We start from the raw sequence: 10735 nt of genomic DNA, 5'->3' as shown, positions 1-10735 counted from the left end.
AACAATTTTTCTACTAAGAAATTAAACATCTATTAAGAGAAAAAAGGTATTATACTCTACCATCAAAGGTCAATATTTTAAATGTACAAGTAAAAAGAAATAATTGACAAAACAAAGTAACAGTTATGACAAGGACCAAAACATTTTCCTTCGCTCTGGCTAACTTATCTAAAGCCATTTGGTGTTCATCGAGGACTAAAACATGATAATTGAATGTGAGAAACCTAAGCTAGACAAACATGCACCCTTAAAATATTATCGCTAGTTGTTAAATTATATTAATATTTAAGATTGGTTCATGTAATTTAAAGTATAACTTTGATGTACAAATTTTAATGTGATGATTATTAGAATATAATGTATTAAAGTTATAGGGATTATTTTAGAGTTATTAAAATTAATCCCTCTCTTCTCACTTCAATAAAGGGCATTTTGGTATTTTATTAAAGTTAATTAAATATCTTAAAAGAGGGAAAAGATGAGACTACCAGGTTAAGTTTCTGAAAAGAGAGAAACAAAGGTTACGTTCTCTGACGTTCTCTAAAAAGAAAGAAACTGTGGCATCCCTCAATTTTTCTATATCATCAAGAAAGCATTAAAGAGGAGTAAGAGAAGGGAGAACATTAACAGGAAGAAACTATATAATGGATCCAGGTAAGTTCTTTTCCACTGTGTATGAGGGAATAGTGAGTATCATGAAAATTCAAGATCCTGTGTGTGTTTTTTTTTCATTTAATTGAAAATTAAAGAATTGCTTACAAGTTGTATTAGAGCCAGGTTCTGAATTTTATGATTCTCCATGAATGGTAATTTTCTCAATTTTGTGAAACCCTAATTTTTGAATTATAAAATTAGAGATTTTAAAAGAAAGCCAATTGAAAAAAGAAAGTCAATTACATGAAATCATCTGGATGCCGTAAATGTCAATTCTAATTGAATTGAAAAAGAAAGCCAATTGAAAAAGCAGTAAAGCAAATTTTTTTTTACTATTACATGATTGTTTGAATTCACTGGAACGTGAATTTCATTCACCCTAGAAGCCGCAATTTTGTTTACTTTTTCAATTCAATTAGAGAAACTTTTTATTCATTATTGCATTAAAGCAATTTAGTGTTTCATAACTCCAGCCACGGGGTTTTTCTTTTTATATTTTGGCATAACGCAACTTTACTGTTGCGACACTTGTTCTCACAGTAAAGCAATTTACTATAGCAGATTATATTATAATATTTTAAACATGGTTACTCTTACTGAATCAAAATTAAATGTGAATTAAAAGTTTGAAGGTTTCAAATACTTTTAATTTGAAAAGTGTATCTACTAACATGTATGATATAATTTTGTTTTATGAATTATATGTAATTGTTTATTAATCTTGGATGAAGAAAATTCAATTAAGTTGAATTTCGGATGAGTTATAATTCTAATCAAAATTAAAAGTTTTAGCAATTTCGTTGTTCTTTTAAATTGCTCATGTTATTGTGAACATTATTCATAATATAAAGGATGTTAAATTATGAATATATATATATATATATATATATATATATAGTTATTAGTCATTGATATAAGGATGTTATGGATTACCCAAAGGTGAACCATTGTTTATAATTGATGACATTAAAGTAAGACATTTCATGTACTTAGTAAATATGTTTGTATATCCAAAGATAACATACATATAGACTTAAGTATGATTGATTGTTTATTAAAGTGTATATGGAATTTGTCAGTTTAAGTATCACCCAAAGGTGAACTTAAATGAATGACTTAAATGATTACCTATCAGTTTAAGTGTCACCCAAAGGTGAATTTGAATGTATGACTAGTGTAGTAATTTGTTTGAATCCATTAATTTTATCAAAGCATTAATGTATGAGTTTGTGTATCATTTCCAGCTTACATGAATTTATCAGGTTTGAGCAACAATGTGGTCAAGTTTAATGGGCTCAATTATGCTGATTGGTCAGAACAAATCCAGTTCCAACTGGGTGTGTTAGACTTGGACATGGCAATTATGATGGATGAAATGCCCGCAGCCATTACAGTGACTAGTACAGATGATGAGAAGTCTCTTCATGAGGCTTGGCATAGGTCTAACAGGCTGTCACTAAACTTGATGCGCATGTCTATGGCAGAGAATGTAAAGCCTTCTATGCCTAAAACAGAAAACGCAAAGGAATTCATGAAACTGATCAAGGAGTACTCACAATCAGACATAACTGACAAGTCTATTGTAGGAACTCTTATGAGTGAGCTAACTACCAAAAAGTTTGACTGGTCGCAGCCCATACATGACCATGTAACTGGAATGGCAAATATAGCAGCAAAAAAGATTGAAGTCTATGGGAATGGAGGTGAATGAGTCTTATCTAGTACAGTTCATCATGAACTCTATTCCTCTTGAATTTGGCCAGTTCTAAGTGAACTATAACACTCTTAAAGACAAATGGAACTTTCAAGAAATTAAAGCCATGTTGATACAAGAGGAAGGGAGATTGAAGAAAATGAAAGATCATTCTATCCATCTCACAACTCATGAAGGTGCTAGCTTCAGTAAAGCCAAATCAGGAAAGAAGAACAAGAAGGACAAAGCCCCAATGAAAGTGAATAAGGGCAATATCCAAAAGGACCAGAAATGTTTCTTTTACAAGAAAGTAGGTCACTTCAAGAAAGATTGTCCGAAAAGAAAATCTTGGTTCGAAAAGAAAGGTACTTTTTATGTTTCTGTAAGTTTTGAAGCAAATATAATTGAAGTGCCTAATAATACCTGGTGGTTGGATTCTGGAGCTACTACTCATGTTTCTAATATTATGCAGGGATTCCTTTCAATCCAGCCCATAAAAGGAACTGAAAAGTATTTATATATGGGGAACAGAATGAAGGCACGAATAGAAGGAATTGGGACTTACAGATTGATTCTAGACACTAGCTATTGTCTGAATCTTGAAAAGTGTCTCTATGTTCCTGGTTGTGCTAGGAATTTAATTTCTGTTGCAAAGTTGGATTATTTAGGTTTTAACTTTAAGATTGAAAATGGTATTTTTCATTTGTATAAACTTTCGTACTATTATGGTTCTGGTACATTATTGGATGGTTTATATCGTTTAAATCTTGATGTTAATTTTTCTGAATCGATGTTAATTTTTCTGAATCCCTGTTTAATGTTGAACATGTTGTTGATAGAAACTGTGGTGCAGGAAAAGAATGTTCTGCTTTCTTATGGCATAAAAGATTAGGTCACATATCCAAAGAAAGGATGTTGAGGTTAGTTAAAAATGAAATTTTACCTTAATTGGATTTTGATGACTAGGATGTATGTATTGATTGTATTAAGGGTAAACAAACAAAATACATATCAAAATATCCTGCCACAAGAAGTAGTCAACTTCTTGAGTTAATACACACTGATATTTGTGGTCCTTTTGACATTAAATCCTGGAGTGGTGAAAAATATTTTATCTCCTTTATTGATGATTTCTCACGTTATTGTTATATATATCTATTACATGAAAAATCTCAATCAGTGAATGCCCTTGAGGTGTTCATAAATGAGGTGGAAAGGCAATTAGATAGAAAAGTAAAAGTGGTGAGATCTGATAGAGGTGGTGAATATTATGGTAAAACTGATGAGAGTGGACAATGTCCAGGTCCATTTGCAAAGTTTCTTGAAAGTCGGGGTATATGTGCACAATATACAATGCCCAGTACACCACAACAAAATGGTGTAGCAGAAAGGCGAAATCGTACTCTTATGGATATGGTTAGGAGTATGTTAAGTCATAGTAATATTCCTTTATCTTTGTGGATGTATTCATTAAAGACTGATGTATATCTGGTTAACAAGGTTCCTAGCAAAGCAGTTTCTAAAACTCCTTATGAACTATGGATTGGAAGGAAACCCAATTTGAGACATCTTCATGTTTGGGGTTGTCCGGCAGAGGTAAGATTATACAATCCACATGAAAAGAAGCTTGATGCAAGAACCATTAGTGGTTACTTCATCGGTTATCCTGAAAAATCAAAGGGATATAGATTTTATTGCCCTAACCATAGTACAAGAATAGTTGAGTCTGGAAATGCTCAGTTCATTGAAAGTGGTCAATTTAGTGGGAGTAAGGAATCACGCATAGTGGATATTCAAGAGCATACTGGTACTGTTTCTACATCTAATGTATCTTTTGAAGTTGTTATCCCTCTTGTTGTATCACAGTCACACAACAAGCAGAGACAACAAGTTAATGTTCCAATCCCACAAAATGAACATATAAATGTTGAGCCAATTGACAATGAGCAAGTCACAAATGAGCAAGTCATAAATGAGCAATTGATAGAGGAACCACAAGAAGCAGCATTAAGAAGGTCCGTAAGGGAGAAAAGACCTGCTATTTCGAATGATTATGTGGTTTACTCTGTTGAACATGAATGTGACATAAGCATTGATGAGGATCCAGTCTTTTTCAGACAAGCCATGGAAAGTAACAATTCAGAGAATTGGTTGAATGCTATGAAAGAAGAATTGAAATCAATGGATGACAATAAAGTATGGGATCTAGTTGAATTGCCTAAGGGTTCAAAAAGAGTCGGTTGTAAATGGGTCTTTAAGACTAAACATGACTCAAAAGGCAATATTGAAAGTATAAAGCTAGACTAGTCGCCAAAGGTTTCACTCAAAAGGAAGGCATTGACTACAAAGAGACCTTCTCTCCTGTTTCTAAGAAGGACTCTTTGAGAATTGTTTTAGCTTTGGTGGCTCATTATGATTTAGAGCTTCACCAAATGGATGTAAAGACCGCTTTTCTGAATGGTGACTTAGAAGAAGAAGTTTATATGGACCAACCAGAAGGTTTCACAACAACAGGAAAAGAAAATTTGGTGTGTAAATTGAAGAAATCAATATATGGACTTAAACAAGCTTCCCGATAATGGTATCTAAAATTTAATGATATCATAACTTCATATGGTTTTGTAGAGAACACTGTTGACCGGTGTATATATATGAAGATCAGTGGGAGTAAGTTTGTTATATTGGTTCTATATGTTGACGACATTCTTCTTGCTACTAATGATGTTGGTATGTTACATGATGTAAAGAAGTTTCTCTCTAGCAACTTTGAAATGAAAGATTTGAATGAGGCATCTTATGTGATAGGAATAGAAATATTTCGTGATAGATCACAAGGATTGTTAAGTTTGTCTCAAAAAGGCTATATTAATAAAGTGTTAGAGAGATTCAGAATGGAAAAATGTTCTCCTGGAATAGTTCCAATTCAAAAAGGAGACAAGTTTAGTCAAATGCAATGTCCCAAGAATGATTTGGAACGAAAGGCCATGAAGTCTATTCCTTATGCATTAGTGGTTGGGAGTTTGATGTATGCTCAAACTTGTACTCGGCCAGATATCAATTTTGCTGTTGGAATGTTAGGCCGATATCAAAGTAATTCCGGAATGGATCACTGGAAAGCTGCAAAGAAAGTTCGTAGGTATTTACAAGGTACCAAAGAATACATGCTCACCTACAGAAGGTCAGATCATCTTGAGATGGTTGGCTACTCGGATTCAAACTATGCTGGATTCAAGAAAATCCACATTTGGGTATGTTTATCTATTAGCTGGAGGAGCAATTTCTTGGAAAAGTGCAAAACAATCAGTCATTGCTACTTCCGCCATGGAGGCTGAATTCGTGGCATGCTTTGAGGCCACGATTCATCCTTTGTGGTTGCGGAACTTTGTATCGAGGCTTGGCATTATTGACAGTATTGCTAGGCCGATAAGGATTTATTGTGATAATTCTGCAGCCGTCTTCTTCTCTAAAAATGACAAGTACTCAAAGGGTGTTAAACACATGGATTTGAAATACTTGTCGGTCAAAGAAGAAGTGCAGAAACATAGAGTGTTAATTGAGCATATTGGTACTGATATGATGATAGCAGATCCGTTAACTAAAGGACTACCGCCCAAAACTTTTATTGGCCATGTTGAAAGTATGGGCATTATGGATAAGTCAATATTAACATGATGATGTTATCTATCTTTATGGATATGTATAGTTATATGCTTGTATTGTCATGACACCTGTGAATTCAATTAAAGTTATGTTTCTCTTTATTCTATTGTTATCCACATTAAGTTATATACATATATTATTGATTGTGGTAACATGTTATATCTCTTTTAGAGACATGAAAGTTAAAAGATTGATTAAAGTTATGTTGAGTTGGTTTGATTATGTGATACATGGAAGGAATCTTGTCGTTCATGACTTTTGCCCGCCATGATCCGATCATTTCAATTCATATAAGGATGATGACTTGATAATTCTAATGAATGGTGCGCACTTAAAGTTTAGTTTAGATCTTCAAGTCATCACATGAACCAAGTGGGAGAATGTTAAATTATATTAATATTTAAGATTGGTTCATGTAATTTAAAGTATTATTTTAGAGTTATTAAAATTAATCCCTCTCTTCTAACTTCAATAAAGGGCATTTGGTATTTTATTAAAGTTAATTAAATATCATAAAAGAGGGAAAAGATGAGACTACGGTTGACAGGTTAAGTTTCTGAAAAGAGAGAAACAAAGGTTACGTTCTCTGACGTTCTCTAAAAAGAAAGAAACTGTGGCATCCCTCAATTTTTCTATATCATCAAGAAAGCATTAAAGAGGAGTAAGAGAAGGGAGAACATTAACAGGAAGAAACTATACAATGGATCCAGGTAAGTTCTTTTCCACTGTGTATGAGGGAATAGTGAGTATTGAAAATTCAAGATCATGTGTGTGTTTTTTTTTCATTTAATTGAAAATTAAAGAATTGCTTACACTAGTACCCAATCAATATTGTAGGTTACAGTACAACCAAATTATACTGCTCTTCATCTATATTTATATAGGTTGTTGTTTTTAGTCTTCCTTCTTGTCACTATATGCAATAGAGGATATAAGGATCTATAGAATAGTATGAGTGGATGTACGCACATGTATATGTTTGTTTGAATCTATATTTTTTTTTATGTTTGTATGTGTAAAATCAAGTGCAATTTAAACATTTCACAAAAAGATATATACTTTTTCTAGACTCGATTTCCGAATGAGTTATGTAACTCGATTTTCGAAAGACTTATGTAATAGAGTGAGATTCATATTAAATTTTGCATTTGTTATAACTCTCATGATATGCAGAATCATTACATTTTTTTTAAGAGAGTTTTATCAGTATGATAAGTAAATTCCCACATCATCTATAGGAATAGTCATTTTTCATACTCCTCCTGAGACTAATTCATACTCCTCCTCAAACTACACATAAAGTTTGACAAAAGGAATAATGAAAAATAACAAGTATACTTTATTTGTTAGAAATGCAATTCTATTACATTGTTAAAGTTCTGAATTATTTCTCTGTAGGATTCATGATTGCAGGATTTTCGTAATGAAGTGAGAAGAAATTGTTTGATATTCTTTTTAAGAAATGTAGTTGATCAAAATATTTGTGTTTATTGCAAATGCCATGTTTGATGGTTCAGAATATAATGTAGTAAGCTAAGTTGGGTAAAAGACATTTATAACAAATCATAAGGATTTTTAAAACAAAAAAAAACCCAGAAAACTAACAGTCAATACAAAACATAGAAATTGTAGCATTGGTATGTTGTGATTGCTTACAAATTATTGTAGAACAAAACATCCACAAATATGAGATGGTGCAACACAAGGTAAAGGTAGCAGAAAAATAAAGTTTTATTTGTATGCAAAGGTTGCCAATTTCGTGTCTGTAGGATTTGATAATGAGGCAAAACAGTGTCTTTATGCCCTTTATAGATACCCACAATAATGACAACCTCATTATAAGAAAAAGAAATTTAAAAGGTCTATGAATGAAAAAATAAAAGTGATGTTCAATTATGAAAACCTCTCATGGCATACAAAACATCCTAAAACAAGTGGTGGTGGGCTCACAAAGTACTACCTTTACTGCAATCATCGAATTATCGTGATGGAATACAGTGATTGTGACCTCATCGTTGAAAACAATATGTGTACTCATCTCAACAACTTGGGAGGCAGAATCATTCAACTCATTTGCAAACTTGGTTAACAAATCCTGTAAAACTTACCAAAAAAATTATGCTAAACAAACATTCAATGCTTTAGACATCAAAACAAACCACCGCATAAAATATACCTTTGTAATCGTAACACATCATTAAATTTTTCAATTATATTACCATCAATACAAACTTTTTTTAACTCTGAAAGACTGTTCAAAACGAAAATTTTTATCATCTTTAGACAACTTTGAATACCAGACTCTTATCCAGAAAATCCGCAAACTCTCCCCCACACTGTTCTAAAAGCACAACAGCATTTAAGCTCACTAAAATAAATATTTAATTTATAACCGAAAACAAAAAACAGATTAATTACTTTTTTTTTTTTGGGACTGTGGTTGTGTTCTTGTCAAATAAGACAAAATAATTTGCTATAACTGTTCATGGATAAATTGTAAAACTTAACAATCAATATTATTTTGAAAATTAATTGATTATTTATGTTTTAATAAATGGTTGAATGTGTTTTCAGTTTTTTAACTTTTATACAAAATTGAACACAGACATAATAATGTCACTCGTTACATCAACAATTCTTTAAGTTGTTTGATTAGAAATACTACATTTATTCATTAATAAAATTTAAAGATAAAAATAATTCAAAGTTTGAAAATGGAAGCAAAATTTAATTTTTCAAACAAGCTAAAAATTAAAAATATATTTAACTTTTTGAAATTAAAAGAAAAAAATATGTTTCCTAATTAATAGATGATTTTGACTTGATGAAAAAAAATATATCCAACACATTATATATAATTTTATATATGAAATAAAGTAATAATTAAAAAAATTGTAAATAATAGTTTATTAACATTGAATAAAGATTAAAATATAAGTATTTAAGATTTTATTTTATTTTCTTGTAATCTGATATGTTTCTTAACTTATTTTATATTTCTTTTATATGATTAAATAATTTAAATATTTATAACATTAATATAAAAAACTACTTTATTATTAACTAAAATACCTTATTTTAAATTAATTAGTAGACACATATTCATTAATACTTTTATATATATATATATATATATATATATATATATATATATATATATATATATATATATATATATATATATATATATATATATATATATAACTTTGTTAAGATGTTAAGAATATTTTTAATTAATTAATTTTTATGTAAAATTAGATTTCATTCATGTTATAGCTTTGAATTATTTTTATCTTCAATTTTTTTTAATGAATTAATTTAGTCTTTGTGACGAAATGACATTAAATATTTATTGACGTTGAACAACGTGTGTTCATCTCAACACAAGTCAAAACTTATGTATAAGAATTATAAAATTAAGAGTGTATCATTCCTATTTTTAAATAACTACATTATTTATTCTATCTTGACTCTAAAATAAAGAGTTAGAAAATTTTGCGTTTTTGCTTCTATGATTAAATTATGTACTAAAAAAACGTTTCGTATTTTGATGAAGATTTAAAAACAAATCAACTTTTAAGAAATTTTTTAATTAAATAAAATGAAAATAATAATAAAATATATAATAAGAAAAAAAAAACCAGAGTAAATAAATATATATATATATATATATATATATATTAAAAGAATATTAATTATATATATTAAAAATTGTTTTTTTAAAAGAAACTTCTAAGATATAAGAAGAAAGGAAAAAAAGAAAGAAAAATAAAATAAAAGAGAACAAGATGAAAAAGAAATAAAATGAAAATCACAATATAATTAAATTTATATGACAATCATGAATAAAGTACTACATCACAGATACTACTAAAAACACATGTACTTTTTTCTCTCTCTCTATATATATATATATCCTTTTACTTTATGATTATAAAAAAAATTATTGTAATTATTACTAAAATAAAAATGTTATTAAATCTAAAAAAATCTTTTTTTCTTAAAAGAATAACTATAAAAGTTAAATATAAATTTTAAAAGATAAAGTAATTTATAGTAGTAAGATAAAAACGATAATGAAATAAAAAAAGAATTCGATTTATATGTAAATATGAAAAGTTTAGGATGTAGTTTGGTAGGTAGTGGGTTGCAATGCGTTTGAATGTTGGCAGGAGCGTGGTGGTACGGTGGCCAAAGATAAGAAGGGTGGTCAAGCTTCTATATTAGTTTTGTCTATGTATTAATTTTTCAAAGTGAAATTTTGGGAGTTTTGGTTTAGAGGGCTCTTAAAGACGAAATTAACGTTAGCTAAAATAGTTGAAGTGTTAATGTAAGACGTAAGACATGATGTTGTTTAAATGTAAAATTTAGTTAAAATTCTCTTGTGGTGCGTGAGAGGAGGTGATAAAGATGAAAGGGAAAAAGAGTTTAAGAAAACGACGCGACTAGACCTCCTATCGCGTGAGGAGTGTTGGAGAGGTTTACGCAACTCAATAAATCAATGTTGTCGTATCCTACTGTAAACCATGGATCCCATTTTCAAAATCAAAACCCAAACTCACTCTACCAAACAATAAGAACCACGCCGATAATTTGGACCGTCTCAAATATATCCGCTCTTTACTTCTTAAATTCCTCACTTTATACTTACGACAAAACCAAAACCTCCACTTTCATTTTTTTTGTCGCGGCTTTTACTACATGCTAACATGCTTAATTGTCCATTTC

This window comes from Vigna umbellata, chromosome 2 (assembly GCF_029865625.1).
Source record: "Vigna umbellata cultivar VRB3 chromosome 2, Vumbellata_1.0, whole genome shotgun sequence".
NCBI classification, from domain to species: Eukaryota; Viridiplantae; Streptophyta; class Magnoliopsida; order Fabales; family Fabaceae; genus Vigna; species Vigna umbellata.
This window is presented reverse-complemented; position numbering follows the sequence as displayed.